The sequence below is a fragment of the Petaurus breviceps genome, unplaced genomic scaffold (assembly GCF_028583685.1).
Source record: "Petaurus breviceps papuanus isolate PSGF00001 unplaced genomic scaffold, PetGlider_PUasm1.0 183, whole genome shotgun sequence".
NCBI classification, from domain to species: Eukaryota; Metazoa; Chordata; class Mammalia; order Diprotodontia; family Petauridae; genus Petaurus; species Petaurus breviceps.
The window spans coordinates 21,471,001-21,487,980 of record NW_027185791.1 but is presented as its reverse complement, the minus strand read 5'-3'; the positions used below and the strand labels follow the sequence as shown (position 1 = coordinate 21,487,980).

Below are 16,980 nucleotides of genomic sequence, written 5' to 3'. Positions count from 1 at the left end.
CGGAAACAATCATCTGCCAGTTCTGAAACACCTCTTCAATCTTCTGTGATCTTTCAAAGGTCACCGATGCGGATGCTGTGATCACACCCATCCTTTCAGAACTCCAGGCTGGACTTGAGGCAGGTCTGGTGACTTGAACTCATCAGGGCAGCTAGATCCTCTCCTACTATCTCCTTACTTACCTTGGTTGTTAACCCCCCATTAGCCATTTTTATTCTGGCTTTTCTAGTCCAAAGACTATTCCTATTGAGAAAATGGAAAGTAAAATTAGTTGAGTAGCTATGTGTTCCTCATGTCTCTGTTCTGTGCTGCCTACCTTTGGCTTTCCTTGCAAGCCCCAGCTAGTTAGACCTTTAGTACTCCTGGCACTATTCTTAAGGGATCATGTCATGCTTCTGTATTCACCCTGTTCCCCACTCTTTCTTCCATCTTCTGTACATGTTGGATAATTTCCAATACATCCACATTGCCTTCTTTAGACAAAGGTCCTTTTTCCTCTGCATATGATCATTTCTCTTTATGTGTTCAAAATTTCTTGAAAGTTTTCCATCCTTCCTGGGCTCCCTTCCAGAATTTCAGTCATTGAATGCTTTGTATTCTTCCTGCAAATCCTTTGAATTTGACTTTCCCTTAATCTCAGGTGCATGTTAGACCATGCTAGGATTTTCTTTTCTCCTCCATGATAACTTCTAAGGTGGAATGGTAATTTCTCCTCAAAATTTCTATCATTTCCCCTGCAGCAACCAGTCCATACTTGTTGAGAATCAGATTCAGAATCGAATTCTCCCTGGTTGGTTTCTGAAGTTGTCATTAAGGCAAGTCAATTATTAGCTGACCTGTTTTTGGCAGTGTGAAAAAGCTCTGACTGATATCGGACTAAATGAACTTCTCCATAATTACCATATTATCATGCTTTCTCCGACAGACTTGTGATCACTTTCTTGAACTCATTCAGTTTCTCATTCTATCCAAGTAGTCTGCGATATACTCTGATGACATCACTTCTATTTCTGCCTCCTTTGATATTAAATATTTTCCACCATTTTTCTTCCACTCTGGTTTCTGAATTTCTTCACATAAATAAACCTTCTTAATGTACAATGCTGCTTCAGTTCCATTTTGCCTAATTTCTCCTTTTTAAATAAGGAATGCCTTCCATAACCATATTCCAGAATTTTGATATTTCTTATCTTACCGGGTCTCAGTGGTACTTTTAAGTTCAAGTTAGCTTTGGTAGCTCTCTTCCTGCCAAGGCTCGGTGGTACCTCTAAGGTCAAGTTGACCTTAATAGTCCTCACCCCACCAAATCTCAAAGATAGTTCTGAGATCAAATTAGCCTTGGGAGCTCTCATCCTACCAAGTCTCCATAATACTCCTAAGATTGTTTACCTCTATATGTTAGAATTTCTAGCTCACTTTAATCATTATGTATGTACTCTGTGCTTTTGTACAGAGATATTTGAGGTCATGGATTTTATTACTGGTCTTTCTAGATTTGTTTCAGGCTTAATCATTTTACAAAATCATCATATTTCTTTCTGGATTCTAAGGGAAGACTAGGGTCAGAAGTTTGGTAGGAAGGTTCTTTTTCTTAATTTTAATTAAAGAGTTAAATTAATTAAATAGTTCTTTTTCTTAAGTTTCTTGATTGAAGGCAAAAAGTGGATTGAGTGGTCTATAGAAAGATTATTTGTATCTATAGTGATAGGGTCTATCCGTCAGTCTAGGACCTTTCCCCCTGTTGGTAGAATGGCAACATGTAGATGAGAAAAAACAGAATAATGTGTGCATCTACAAATGTAACCCCATTCACTATCAAAAATGCGTGCATTCTTATCTTGCTTCCCCATAATGGGTTTATTGAAAGGCTCCAGGAATCTTGTCATGGGTATATTCTAGATTAATGTATTGTAAGCATTTCTAGTTTTCTTTGTTTTCCTAAGAATGAAACAATACTTGTTAGTCATAGCCTTAGGAGCACTCGCAATAAGCCTACAGTTCTTGTAAGGGCGGAATTCCCATGGCTATTCTTTGTCATCTGTTTCATCTCTTAGGACGACAAACATTGAGATCCAATTGGCAAAAAAATTGGACTGGCACATGGCTCCTTGTATCTTGGTGTGTGTGTGTGTGTATGTGTGTGTGTGTATTTAACTAATAGTTTGCATACTATCAGTAAACTTCAAAGGCAGATGACACAGAGAGCTAACCTCAGAGTCAGAAAGATATGAATTCAAGTCCTACCTCTGAAATATGGTGGCTATGTGACTATAGGCAAGTCACATAATCTCCCAGTGACTCCAGGTAGTTCCAAAGACTATAAATTGCAAAATAATTGCTTATCTATTTGATCAAAGGGAATTTCCTCATTGGGACTTTCTTATGCCAAACTGAACCATAGGTCCTGAAACAAACACCCAAAAAACAGTTCAATAATTGGATCAACCTGAGTGTGGAGCTGTGTCTTACTTCCTTCAAATTCTTCACTGGATTAGTCAAGCTAGCTTTGTCCAGAGTATGAGTTTTACTTTTTCTCTAGGGATTAAAAAAAAAAAAAGAAGAAGAATGTACCATATTTTTCTTTGTTTCTGAAAAAAGTGATTCCTCTCTAGGTAATTATTTTCCTTTTCATTCTTAGGGGAACATAACTGAATATTTAATAGTTTCATATGTCACAATTATTGTCATGATAGTGTGACCCATAGGATGTCGATGTTGCAATGTAAAGTGGGGAAAATCTCTGATGGGACAAATTTGTTAAAACAGGCCGGTTCTAGGTACTATGGACAACTCAGTCTGAGTTTGAAAGACACATGATGGGATTCAGGAGATGGGAATTCAATAACTATATTTCCTTCTGCCTATACTGAGACTGCTTTCGGGACAAAAAGTGCTTGGATGTTGGCAGTCTCATCTCATCTTCAAGGTTTAATTCAAGTAGCAGAGTACAGTTATGCCCAGTGGTGCCAATGAAGCCCTCTGCCACTACTTAGAACTCCTTCCCTTCTTTACTATCAGGAGATTCTCTTACCTGAGTGAAGACAACAGTATAGGTAAAAGAGAAATGTATATATGGGGGTTAAAGGTACCAGTGACACCCACATTCTTCCTTTTGAGCTCACCTGAGAACTGAGAATTCCTAGTTCATAGAGAATCTTATCTAGCACCCAGTAGGTTAGTCTGCTTCTAGTTCTTTAAGAATAGAAACGTAGCTTTCCATTCCTTAGATTTATCTCCAGGGATTATGGATCATATGCAAAACACTGGTGGTTTACATATAAAAAATGCTACAGAAATAACCTGTACTAATCAGCTCTTCTGGGTACTCTAATCTCAACTGGTTCTGGCTACATAGAGCCAGAGTGAAAGCTAACCATGAACAGGACTCTTTCTAGAAAGAACTTGAGTAATGCTAGGCGGCATTTGTAACCACTAGGTGGTGCTATCTGGTAAGGTTGGCTGTTTTAAAAGGAAACAAAAGTAAGATATACTCCTTCCTCTCCCCCTCTCTGGAATACTGTATGTGTAAGTCAGAATCTTTCCCAGTTTCTTCTTTCAGTTTGCTTCCTGGATATGACCTTCCTTTAGTCTGTACCTCTCCTCTGCCCTTCAGTACAAAGTCACTAAAAACATTTAGTTTGCCTAGGAAAGGATAACAGGGAAAGTAATTTCTTCTGAAGCACCAGTCTCTTTACTCAAGAATCAATAGGCAAGGGAGTCAAGATGGCGGAGTAGAAGCAGGAACTCCCCGCTGCTCCGGCTTCCACTTTCCCCAATCCATGTAAAAGGGGACTGAACAAACTTTGGAGCTGCAGAACCCACAAAAATGACACAGAGAAGCCAACCTCCTGCTCAGAACAGCCCAGCAGGCCGGCAGGAATAGGCCAGTGCAGCACTCTGGGAGCCAAGCCCAGGCCTGTGAGCTAGAGATTTTAGCCCCAGGGCAGGTCTGACCAGCCACCGCTGGAGGGACTCCAGATCACCAGCAGCTGTGGCCATTTCCAGAATTATCAACACATAGATGTGAAGGACAAAGTGAGAGGTCAGTGCAGTCTGGACTTTGGGACCCAGTAGTTGGGAGTGCATTGGCTTCTGCCCCCGGGACAAAAAGCTGCTGAGATGCCCGGCACAGCCACCCCCACATAGTAGCTTCAGCTCCTGGCCTGCAAATTGTAGGGGGACCAAGCAACCAGTCTGAGGAGTAATCATTCTTGCTTTAACCTGCTTGGATCTGGATTGCAGTCTAGGGTGAAGGTCCTGGGGTGTGTGTCCAGTTTGCCAGAAGGAGTGGAGGCCTCAGAGAGGGCACCCAACTAATACCTCCAGCAGCTGAGAAAACCCCAGCATTTTGGATGAAAGCTCCTATCTGGTGGCAGAGTCCTACTGTGGCAAAAAGCCCAGGGGTCAAGTGACTGAGGGGCAACATGACCAGGCAAAGGAAAAAAAGCAAACAGAAGATTTCAACATTAGACTCCTATTTTGGGGACAAAAAGGAGCAAAGCAGGGAACAGGAGGAAGACAGTGAAGTCATAACTCTTGCACCAAAAGCTTCAAAGGAAAATACGAGCTGGTTACAGGCCATAGAGGATCTCAAGAAGCAGATAACAGAAGTGGAGGAAAATTGGGAAGAGAAATGAGAACGATGCAAGAAAATTATGAAATAAGAGTCAACAGCCTGACTGAGGAAAATCATACCTTAAAAAACAGACTGTCTCAAATGGCAAAGGAGACTCAAAAAGGCAATGAGGAGAAGAATGCCTTAAAAAGCCGAATTTGCTGAATTTTTGCAAGATGCAAAAAGAATCTCAAAAGGTCAATGAGAAGAATCGTTCCCTCAGATTTAGATTGGAGCAAAGGGAAGCTAATGACTTTAAGAGAAATCAAGATGATGTTAAACAGATCCAAACAAATGAAAGAATAGAAGGCAATGTGAAATATCTCATTGGAAAAACCACTGACCTTGAAAATAGATCCAGGAGAGATAATTTAAAAATTATTGGACTACCTAAAAGCCATGATCAAAGAAAGAACCTAGAAATCATCTTCCAAGAAATTCTCAAGGACAATTGCCCTGATGTTTTAGAACCAGAGGCAAAATAGAGGTTGAAGGAATCCACCGATTACCTCCTGAAAAAGATCCCCAAAAGAAAACTCCTAGGAATATTATAGCCAGGTTCTGGAATTCCCAGATAAAGGAGAGAATATTATGAGCAGCCAGGAAGAAAAAATTTGAATATTGTGGAAACACAATCAGGATAACACAGGATCTAGCAGCTTCTACACTGAGGGACTGAAGGGATATTCTGGAGGGCAGAGGAGCTGGGATTAAAACCAAGAATCACCTACCCAGCAAAACTGAGTATCATGTTTCAGGGGAAAATATGGTCATTCAGTGGAATAGAGGACTTTCAAGCATTCTTAATGGAAAAACCATAGTTGAACAGAAAATTTGACATCCAGATACAAGAAGCAAGAGAAGCTTGAGAAGGTAAACATGGAAAAGAAATCATAAGCCACTGATCAAAGTTGAATTATTAACATTCCTACATGGAAAAATGATAATTGTAACTGATGAAACTTTTCTCAGCATGAAATAGTTGAAGGGAATATATATATATATATACATATATATATATGTCTATATCGGAGGGTATACAGGCATATGAATACATGTATGAATGTGTGTATATATGCTTACAGGTATACATAGATAGAGGGCACAGGACCAATTTAATAGGAGGGGATGATACTTAAAAGGGGAAATTAAGAGGTGAGCAAGGAATATAAGGAGAGGAGATGGAGAGAGACAGAATGGGGTAAACTATCTCATAAAGAAGAGGCAAGGGAAAAGGGTTACAACGGAGGGGAAGAATAAGAAGGCAAAAGGGAATGGGTCAATCTTATTCTCACTGAAATTGGCTCAGGGAGGGAATGAAATACACACTAAATAGGTGTAATGTAATGCCAAGGAAAGGCAACTTCCCAAGGTTCAAAATACCAGCATAGGGGCTCTCCATTTTATTCAGTGACAAATTAAGAACAGAGAAGGTCAAAACATGACATCATTGAAAATACAGCATTTACTAAGTGTGATTAAATAATCTCCAAGTACTACCCCTCCCCAGGACCTTACATTTATTCAATCAATTACAAAGCCCCTGTTCTAAATACTACTCCACCTCTAGGCTATGCCTTCATTTAGTCCACCACAAAGCCCCTCTTCTCAAATGGAGATTAGTTTCCAAACATAAGTAAAGTACCTTCATTTGTTCAATCACAGAGAACAAAAAGGTCAAAAGTTCCCCATCCCTGGATCACAATTGAATCTACCCCAGAGTTATATCAAGTTTAAGCACAGCACTTAATACCCAAATGGAGGTCTTTTCTTCATCTAGACCTAAGGCAAGTTCTCAGCAATCTTAGTTCCTGGGGAGACAAGGCTTAGCAAGGCCACAAGATACATTGCCAGTCCTTTCATGAATTCATCCTCTGTCTGTAGAACAGTCCTAGAACCCCTGAAAACATTAGCAAAACCCTCTCCCAGGATTTCTGTAAACATACAACAAGAAAATCCTTCTTCAGGGCTTCTGAACCAACAGAAAGGTTCCCAGACCCCTGCAACAACAGCACTGTCCTTCACCAGTGGACAGTATTCACTCTGTCTGCAGGACAGTCTCCAGACCCCTGCAACAACAGCACTGTCCTTCACCAGTGGACAGTATTCACTCTCTGTCTGCAGGACAGTCTCAGGAGCTCTTAGCCAGCAGCCAGGTTCCAGGACTTCTTCAACAAAAGGACTGTCTTTCACCAGTGGACAAATCTGGCAAAACAACATCAAAACAGACAGACAAAATACCAGCAAAACAGCCACGTCTCCTCAGTCCTTGGCAGCTCAGGGGGCAGGTCTCAAAAGTCCAGGGCAATTCAAAGCGGCCCCCAGCAATTCTCTCAGTCTCTCTCTGCCTCCACGAGGTGCTGCTTCCAAAAAGTTCTTCTGCCTCTCTCTTGTGTCTCTCCCAAATTTACGTCACCAGCTCCTCCCAGTTCAGGACTTTCTTTTTACATCAACAAGTCCATCCCACAGGTGGGATTAACAAGCTCTGGGTTTTAACACAATCAGTTTGAAAACCAAGCCAATACAGGGGAATCTTTAATTGCCATTACTATCACAATAGGGTATCTCACCCTACAAGTGAGTAGGGGGAAGAGGATGAGAGGGGGGATGATGGAAGGGAGGGCAGGCTGGAGGGGAGGGAAGTTGGAAGCACCTACTTTTGAAAAGGGACAGGATCAAAGTAGAGAACAGAACAAGTAGGTGGTGGGATAGGAAGGAGGGAAATATAGGCAGTCCTTTACAATATATCTACTATGTTAATGTTTTGCATTAGCTATACATGTACAACCTATACTGAACTGCTTATCTTCCCAGTAAGGGTGGGTAACAAGGGAGGAAGGAAATGAATCTGGAATTCAAAGTTTTAAAATAAAATGCTTCAAATTATATATACATATATACTCTTGTTAATACTATCTTCCATGTAATTGGGAAAGAAGATATACAGGCACTGGGGCATAGAGATTCCCCATGCCCTATTGGAAAAGTCAAAAGGGGTACGGGAGAAGATATGGGTGAGAGAAGACTGGAGGAGGGGATACCCTGTGGGACTGCTATTTTGGGGCGGTGGGTAGGGGAAAAACAGGGAGAAAATTTGTAATTCAAAATCTGGCGGAAATGAATGATGTAAACCAGAAGTTAATAAAACATTTGAAAAAAAAAAGAATCAATAGGCAAAGAGGATGGTTGGTCATGAGTCACATAGTTTCCTTTACTATTGAAAAGCTTATAAGAATTATTATTATAAGTAGCAGTAGTAGTAGTAGCAGTAGTAGTAGTAGTAGTAGTAGTAGTAGTAGTAGTAGTAGTAGTAGTAGTAGTAATAGTAGTAGTGGTGGAGTTTTCTGCCCAGTTTTGAACTGGGGATTTTATATATTTGAGACAAATATGATAGCCACTACACTATAAAAACCACCTTAGTTATTAATAAAAAACAAAAATCACTCTCATTATTGTAGCTCAGAACCCCCAAGCTAAGATAAATAACCATTTATTTTAAACCAATAAAATAGACAAATGGTTTATTTTAGACCAGTGTTCAAACCTCTGTGATGTTTAGTTCTAGTTTAGTACAAACCATTCATTAATCTCTTCCATTGCAGTCCTTATGTAAGCAATTAAGAATGTTACATATCAGAAATGAGTTATGATAGGACATGGTTTCACTTTAAACATTAAAATTTAAGAGCAGCCTAAAGAAGCAGAAAAATTTGGAAGTAAATGTCTATCATTTATAGGCAGCAGGTGAGGGAGGTGAGACTTTCACTGGTCCCACCTCTTGTCTATATCAGTCACACACCCCTTCTCAGGAGTTGGAATAGGTGGAGTGGTGAACAAGGGAGATCTCTAGCCACCCTGGCACCCCAGGCTTAGTTTCCATTCAGAGTGCCTGATGGAGGCTCTCTGTAAGCCCAGTCATCAGACTGTAGCCCAGTGGCAGATGGTATTGTTACTATCACTTTTATTCCTCTCAAACCTGAAAATAAATTTTTCCCAAGGTGCATTGTGGAGTGCCATTCTCCCAGAGTCCTGGTGTTCATTCTCCAGAACCTTTAACATCTCAGAGGTTCCATTCTGACTTATGGAACTTCAACTCCCTGTATTTCTGTTTCCCAAAAGTACCTGGATAACATCCTATTTTATCCTCAGGAGGGCAAGGGATCAGAAGATTATAGGTTTAGAGCTAGAAGGGAGCTTATTTTTAGGAGGAAACAAAGGCTCTTAGAAGCTAAGATCCTGCTGCTAATATTTAGTAGAGCTCACATTCAAACTCAATGCCTTTGACTCCAAGTTCTGAGAAGTGGGCCTTTCTTTCAAATGCATCAATCTAGGATAAGCAAACCCCAGGCCCTTTGGGATACACTAATTACAGGTAAGCTGAAGAAGGATGCACAGAGGTAGTTGTAGAATTCTTTTGGTGCAGTGACCTTATATACGGGTTTACCATTTATTCCCTTTCCTACTCCACTCTAGTCTCTTCTAATGCCATGTTACTCTCCCTAAGTACATTACTCTGACCAGATCACTCCCTTGCTTAAAAGCATTCAATAATTGTGTCCTACCTAATAAAGCAGGGCAGCTAGGTGATACAGTTAGTCAGGAAGACTCATCTTCCTGAATTCAAATCTGACTCAGATGCGTGCTAGCTGTGTGACCCTGGGGAAGTCACTGAGCCTCAGTTCCTCATCCATAAAATGAACTGGAGAAAGAAATGGCAAACCCCTCCAGTGCCCTCACCAAAGAAGCTCCAGATGGGGTCATGGAGAGCTGAACAAGACTGAAAAACGACTGAAAACCTATTAAACCCAAATTATTTAGGTTAATATTCAAGACACTATAATTTCACTGCTTTCTAGCCTTATTCCACATTATGCTTTTCCTACGCCTTATACCCCAGACAAAAAGAACTAATTTCCATTCCCTGAACATGTTCAGTGTTTACCACCTTTTAGGCTTTGTTAACAATGTTCTCTCCTCCTGGAATACCTTCTAGAAATATTTCCACCTGTATAAATCCAACTAATCTTTCAAGATGAAGGCCATATACTTCTATGATTCTTCTTAGAGTTGGAAGGGGCCTCAAGAGCCATTAACTCCAGGGATCCTTTGGTAAATGGTTAACAACTAACTCTAAAAAAATGTACATGTGACATATTTTAAAGTTTAATCTGCATTAATACCATTTACTCATTACTTTCCTGAGTTTACAATCAACAAGACAATAAATTGGGGCAGCGAGCTGGTGCAGTGAATAGAGCACTGGCCCAGGAGTCAGGAGAATCCGAGTTCAAATCCGGCCTCAGACACTTAACACTTACTAGTCGTGTGACCTTGGGCAAGTCAGTTAACCCCAGTTGCCCTGCATACCCCCTCCAAAAAGAAAAAAAAACCCCAACAAGACAATAAATCAAGCCCTGTTTTGTAGTGTTTGCTATTTTCCAATGTATAAACAATCACACTGACAATTTGAGGAAATTGGGTCTTGAGAACTGGTAAAAGCTGGCTTCGGCACATCTCTGCAATGTATAGGACAAGCTTTCCTTGAAGACTTCTAGTAAAGTCAATATTCATGACTCATTGAGATACTATGTGACCTCACATACTTGGCAGAGCTCTCTAAAATTGGCATTTGTCAACTGAAAGTTTCAGACCAGCTTTAGTTACCTCAGGGGGTCTTAACCTGGGTTCACAAACCCCCAAAGGATCCATACAGAAATTTCAGAGGGGCTGTGAACTTGGATGGAAAAAAAAGCTACATCTCTATTTTCACTAATCTCTAACAGAAATTTAGCATTTCCTTCAATTATGAGTGTAGACAAAAAGCATCATTCTGAGAAGGAAGTTAGAGGATTCACCAGACTGACACAAAAATGGTTATGAACCCCTGCTCTATTTAATCCCACACTTTCATTAGTCATACAGGCAGCTAAATGGTACAGCCTGGAGTCAGGAAGACCTGGGGTCAAGTCTGCCCTCAGATACTGACTGGCTGTCTGATTTTGAACAAGTGGCTTAAGCATCAGTTGACTCAGTTTCCTCAAATGTAAAATGGGGATCAGAATAGCACCTATCTCCCAGGGTTGTCGTGAGGAAAGATAATATTTGTAAAGCACTGAGTATAATGCCTGGAACATAGTAGGTTACTTTAAAAAATGTTGTTTTCCATTTTCATGTTCCTCCACTATTTTTTTTTCTTTTTGGACTGGGGCATTTGGGGTTAAGTGACTTGCCCAAGGTCACAAATCTTTTTTTTTTTTTTTGTATGTGTGTGTGTTAAGTGTCTGAGGCCAGATTTGAACTCAGGTCCTCCTGACTCCAGAGCCGGTGCTCTATTCATTGCACCAACTAGCCACCTCCCTCCACTATCTTCTTAAAGATGTCGAGGACATCTAGATACATCACCATTTCAAGGGAATTTGTGTTTCTGACTACTTTCTTCATTGGCTATTGAAAAAAGGGCAAATAATCTCACAAACATTCAAATTACTAAAATCAAGCTAAACAAATGAAAACAATTTTTATTTGTCTTTGTTATTTGTCGTTGTCATTTTTAGCTGTGTCCAACTCTTTGTGACCCTATGTGGGGTTTTCTTGGCAAAGTGACTGGAGTGGTTTGCCATTTCCTTTTTCAACTCATTTTACAGAATAGGAAACTGAGGCAATCATGGTGAAGTGATTTGCCCAGGGTCACACGGTTAAGTAAATGTCTAAGGATAAACTTGAAGTCTGGAAGATGAGTCTTCTTGACTCACACAGTTAAATGTCTGAGGGGATTCCCATCATCTTTCCCCAGCAAGCCTAGTGGCCTGCACTGTAGGGTCTTCAGTTTAGATGGAGGTCGTCAATATGTGGAGGGATTACCTGGGACTTGCCAGGGTAGTGGGGGTTCTCAGGGAAGAAAAGTTGGAGCCCCAGGGGGTAGGGACATAACCAAGCCCAGTCCCTGGCACCAGCCTAAGGCAGGAACTCCTGCCCCCTAGGGACCCCCTCTTCACTTTTTGCAAGTGCAGTGGGGAGTTTTGAAACATCTACTTGTCTCACACATTGAAGGACAAGGAAGACTGGGTGGTATGCCCCATTGTGAGAAAATACATGTGCCCACTGTGCAGAGCCCCCCAAGACAATGGCCACACCAAGTGCTTCTGCCCACTCACCAGCAAGGGCTACGTGTCTGTGTACAGCTACATGGCCCACAATTTGGCTGGCAAGCGGACGACACTTCAGTGGCCATCAGAGAAGACAAGCCTGGCCAAGGCCAGGACCAAGATGCTTCTAGCAATACCTGAAGGAAAAACTTCCAGCTGGCCTCTGCATGAAAGCAACAAAGACAGTGGTACAGGTTCAAAGGCTCCAGGACTGCTTTCCCCCCTCTGCAACCATGCATTTCAGCTTCTTTGTAAGAGGACCCTGGGGACCCAGCTTTACTAAGCCAGGAGATTACAGACAGAATGGTTAGTGTGAGATAAGGGGAAGGAGAGCAGCACTCCTGGAGGGCCTTGGGAGACCAGCCCACCTTCACCTTCCTGTACTCTGGAGCAGCTGCTTCCTACCAGATCTGGCTGCCATCAGTCCACCCGACCCAGGGCCTGGCCTATGTTGGGCCTCTTGACTCTCCTGGTCCCTGGCCCCATCCCAGAAAATGACTTGCCTTAGGAGTCTCATGGTACAGGGAGAGAGCTAAGCCTCAGGAAGCTTGTGTGATGAAAGCCCTACCTGGGAAGTGGCCTCAACTAACTGGACTGGGGGGGGGGTTCCTATCCCCTTTTACAGTACTTGATGACTGGTAGGCAGGTTTGACTCCCTTGGTTATACAACAGACAAAATTCACCTGGGATAAGGAAATATGTTATGTTGCTATAAAGGCTTCCTGGGAAGCCTTCAGATGAGAGGCTCTTCCTTTCAGGATTCTTGGGTTTCCTTTCCATACTTTTGTTAGGGGTTAACGTCCTCCCACACTGCTATTGGTGAATTGCTTTCTAAATGAAGAAAAAAGCCATATTCCACCAAAAAAAAGTAAATGTCTGAGGACAAATCGGAAGTTAGAAAGATGAATCTTCCTGACTCCAGGCCCAGCACTCTAAGCTCGGCACCACCTAATTGCTCCTCTATAATAGAAATCTGATAGTTCCTCCATTTCCATTCCTTTTTCTTATAGAATTATAGATTAAATCTGGAAGGTATCTTTAAAGGCATTCAGTTGAGCCCCTTCATTTTATATATGAGGAAACTGAGGCTTAGAGAAGTTAAGCGATTTACCTGGGGTCATACAGGTAGTAAATACCCAAGACAGACTTCAAACTCATATCTTCTTGACTACAAGTCCAGTACGCTCTCTACCATACCACTTCCTGGCTGTTTGGAATCTTTAATTTCTTGAAAATTGCTATTCTCTTCACAATTCTACTTTCTGGCATCAATAACTCATATGGGTGGTCTCAGAGCTCCTAACAACAGGGATTTCCCACCCCCATATCTCCAGGTTCTCTTCTCTGGGCCATTGTTTTTCTTAAACAAACATTAATATAAAACGATCTTCAGTTCCATTATGTTGTAAGCCTTTTGTGTCCAACCAGACTGGATTTATCCTATAATCTGTAATGAATGTGGTTGGGTCTATTGTGTTTTGATTTGTTTTACAACATAGTTGGAACCTTTGTCTATACTTGTCCTTACAAGAATAACCTTTTTTTTTTTTTTTTTGTCTTTTAAACATTTCACAGGTCCAAAGTTTTTCCGACAGGGCTTACTCTTAGTTCTCTTCTTACCTGTCTATCTGCTCCTCCTCTGTGTCCTTTGCTTGATTGTACTACATGCTCTGCCACACTAATTATGAGTACACCCTAAGGTTCTATTCTTTTTCTCTCTCGACATTATTTCTGGTTCATCTCATGAGTTCCCATAAGTTCAGTGATCATCTGCACACAGATGACTTCCAGATCTATCTATCTGGCCCTATTCTCTTTCCTAAGCTCTAGTTCTCCATCACCAACTGTCTATTGTACATATCCAAATGGATATTCTGTAGGCATCTCAAATGTAGTATGGACTTTTAACTTTTGGGAGCCAAGATGGTGCAAAGAAGTAAATTGCTATAACTCTCTCATATTTACCTCCAAGTAACTACAAAATAGTGCCTCCAAACAAATCCTGGGATAGCAGGACCAGTAAAGAGATGGGTAAAACAATTTTTGCTCCAAAATAAACTTGTAAGATAGGAAGAAAAGGTCTGTCTCACTCAGGTAAAAGAGGAGCACAGTTCAGGACAGGAAGCATTTGTATTGCCAAGGCAATATTCACAGCACTGATGGTGACTATGAATATGCCAGCATAGTTCTGAATTGCAAACTATAATAGCCTTTCCATATATAAGACAGAAGCAAAACATTTATTCAGATACCCCAAAACTGAATCCCAACACCAGAAAACCAAATCCATCATAGCCATAATTAAGTTAATAAGATAACCTTATCACTGCAGGAAGCAATACCATCCCAAAGCCTTCCCCCTCTCTCTCCCTCTATACTAATTGCTCTGTGACCAACTGTAATGGCAAGCAAAGAAGTACTTAGTGCCTTGTTTCAGATACTTAATTATTTAGCACCTTGTTTCACTTCAAGTTTCTTCTGAGCCTTGCCCATGATTATAACAAGTCTTTGTTAAGAAACAGAACCTGTGAAACCCACAGTGGGAGGAACTGCTGATTCAACAGGAAGGGGTGGAACAGGGAGTAGCAGGGAGGAGCTAATGACCATATATAAGGAGAAGCCCAAGCTGGGAGAGAGCAGAACTGAGAAGGGGAATGGTTACGGAGGCTGACATTCTGTTTGTCTGTTGATTTTTGTTGTTTTTTGTTTGTGATACTTTGTATAGAAGCCCTGGGAGCTTACTGGAAAACCTGAAAGAGGATTTTCTTGTTGTCTGTTTACAGAAGTCCTGAGGAGGGTTTCAGAGGTCCTGGGACTATGAGTTCTCAGACCTTGTTGGTGGGTCTGTGTTGATTTCACAGGTAGATAGTGAATTGATGATGGTGCCAGCAATGTGCATGAATGTTATTATGGCTCTGTGTAACGGCAAGCAACCCAGCGTCCCCAGGGTCACTGCCACCACAGGTTCTTAGATCTGCTTTGTTAAAGGAAAGCAACTCAAAATGGGTTAACAAGCTTACTTTAATCAGTCAAATATGTATCATTTACCTAGTTCAGGGGAAAGAGGTCAGCACCCCAAACTTCAGAATATACAGACAGAATTATCAAGACCGAAACAGATCAAGTAGACAGATTTCAAACTGTCCAACCATTACATCCATACCAAACAACATCTGAGTTTCAAAGCTGGGGAGCCCTGGACAACAACTTCCCAGAGTTTCATCTGATCAAATCACAGAACATTTCTCAAAGTGAGCCCCAAAACAAAGCTACACATCAGGGCTTATATAGCCTTCTCCTGGCTCAGAGAATGTAACAACCTTATTGACTCACTGGCCAATCAAGAAGTATCTACAGAAAAACAAGCCTCCCACCTCAGGCTCCAGGTGCACTTTAGCCTAGGGGCAGGGAAGATCTTACAAATTTACATTCCCATTACAACCAGGAAGAACTAAAACAAAAAAAGAAAATTGTAGACCAATTTCCCTAATTAATATTGATGTGAAAATTTCGAACAAAATGCTAGCAAGGTGATTGCAGCACTATGTCACAAGGATTATGCACTGTAACCAGGTGGGATTTATACCAGGAATTCAGGATTGGTTCAATATTAAGAAAACCATCAACATAATTGACAATATCATTAACAAAACCCACAGAAATCATATGATTATCCCAGTAGATGCTGAGACAGTTTTTGACAAAATATAGCACTAATTCCTCTTTAAAACAATAAAAAGTATAGGAATAAAGGGAGTGTTTCTTCAAATGATAAGCAACGTCTATTTAAAAATCATCAATAAACATTATGTGTAATGGATATAAGCTAGAAGCCTTCCCATCAAGATCAGGGGTGAAGGAAGGAAGCCCATTACTACTACTATTATTCAATATAGCACTAGAAATTTTAGCTTCAGCAGTAAGAGAAAAAAAAGAAATGGAAGGATTTAGAATAGGCAATGAGGAAATGAAACTATTACTCTGCAGATGATGTGACAATATACTTAGAGAACCCTAGAGAATTAAATAAAAACTACTTGAAATAATGAATAACTTTAACAAAGTTGCAGTATATAAAATAAACACACATAAATCATCAACATTTCTTTATATGACCAACAAAGTCTGGCAGCAAGAAATGGAAAGAGAAATTACATTTAAAATAACTGTAAACAATATAATACTTGGGAGTCTACTTGCCAAGGCAAACCCAGGAACTATATGAACACAATTGGGAGAATATGAATTGTTCATGGGTAGGCTGAGCCAATATAACAAAAATGACAATTTTGCCTAAACTAATTTATTTATTCAATGCCATACCAATCAAACTACCAAAAATTATTTAATAGAGCTAGATGAAATAACAACAAAATTCATATGGAAGAACAAAAGATCAAGACAATCAAGGTAATCAATGAATAAAATACAAAAGAAGGTAGCCTAGCAATACCAGATCTCAAACTATATTATAAAGCAGTAATCATCAAATTCATCTGGTACTAGTTAAGAAACAGAGTGGTGGATCAGTGGAATAGATTAGGTACATAAGACACCATAGTCAATGACTATAGCAACCTAATGCTTAAGAATCCAAAGACACCAGCATTGGGGATAGGAATTCACTATTTGACCAAAACTACTGGGGAAGTTTAGAGAACAATAGGACACAAACTAGGCATAGACTAACATCTCACCTCATATACCAAGATTAGGTTAAAATGGATACATGATTTGGACATAAAAGGTGACACCATAAGCAAATTAGAAGAGCAAAGAATAGTCTACCTGTCAGATCTGTGGAGAAGGGAAAAATTCATCACCAAATGAGATAGAGAACATTATGAAATATAAAAGAGATAATTGTGATTATATTAAAATAAAAAAAAAACTTTTGTACAAACAAAACCAATGCAACCAAAATTAGAAGGAAAACTGAAATCTGGGGAACAATATTTATAGCAAGTATCTCCAATAAAGGTCTCATTTCTCAAATATAGAGAACTGAGTCAAATTCATAAGATTTTAAGCCATTTTCCAGTTGATAAATGGTCAAAGCATATGAATAGGCAGTTTTCAGATAAAGACATCAAAGCTATCTATAGGCATATGAAGAAGTGCTCTAAATCACTTTTGATCAGAGAAATGCAAATTAAAACAACTCTGAGGAACCACTTCCCACCTATCAGACAAGCGAATATGATAAAACAAGGAAAATAA

The 16,980-nt window shown here is 40.3% G+C and overlaps 1 pseudogene; it reads left to right on the top strand.

The window, feature by feature from the left end:
• The first annotated feature begins 11,446 nt into the window (after nucleotides 1-11,446).
• LOC138160902 (nanos homolog 3-like) lies at nucleotides 11,447-12,015 on the top strand (annotated as a pseudogene).
• The last annotated feature ends 4,965 nt before the right edge of the window (nucleotides 12,016-16,980 follow it).